At 48.2% G+C, this 757-nt stretch overlaps 1 pseudogene; it reads left to right on the forward strand.

Moving 5' to 3' along the window:
• The first annotated feature begins 314 nt into the window (after positions 1-314).
• On the forward strand, positions 315-432 carry LOC126103892 (5S ribosomal RNA; annotated as a pseudogene).
• Positions 433-757: the final 325 nt, after the last annotated feature.

Consider the following 757-nt stretch of genomic DNA (forward strand, 5'->3'; position numbering starts at 1 on the left):
GTTACTTGTCGTCTTACCACAGCAGCAAACTGTACCACCGCTCCATTATGCGTCTACCGCAACCTGTGACGTCGCTCTAAGGGAACATTCTCAAGCAATCCTGCAGAAACCGTGCACAGTTTACAATGTTGATTTCAAAATTTATAAACAAAATAATTAAAGAATCAATAGAACACGAAAAAACTGAGAGAGTCCATTGAGTATGTTTGGTAATACGTACAGGTCAGTCAGAGGATCACCTAGTACCCCTTACCCCATATTCAGTGAGAAACATCGCTGATTTTCAGATTCAAGGACAGCATATGACTTCAAAAGTCAACGGCGTTGCCGCAGTGGTAACACCGGTTCCCGTCAGATCACCAAAGTTAAGCGCTGTCGGGCTGGGCTAGCACTTGGATGGGTGACCATCCGGTCTGCCAAGCGCTGTTGGCAAGCGGGGTGCCCTCAGCGCTTGTGAGGCAAACTGAGGAGCTACTTGATTGAGAAGTAGCGGCTCCGGTCTCGTAAACTGACATACGGCCGGGAGAGCTGTATGCTGGCCACATGCCCCTCCATCTTCGCATCCAGTGACTCCTGTGGGCTAAGGATGACACGGCGGCCGGTCGGTACCGTTGGGCCTTTCTAGTATATGGCTTCAAACGTGAGAATTGTGATAACTAAACTCATCATCACGATTGAATCCTGCTTCATCTGTAAATGAAATGTTATTTTTGTATCCACTGGCACAGCGTTAGGCTAGGACGAAAGTCCGCCTAAC

The sequence above is a fragment of the Schistocerca cancellata genome, chromosome 1 (genome assembly GCF_023864275.1).
Source record: "Schistocerca cancellata isolate TAMUIC-IGC-003103 chromosome 1, iqSchCanc2.1, whole genome shotgun sequence".
In the NCBI taxonomy this organism is placed as follows: domain Eukaryota; kingdom Metazoa; phylum Arthropoda; class Insecta; order Orthoptera; family Acrididae; genus Schistocerca; species Schistocerca cancellata.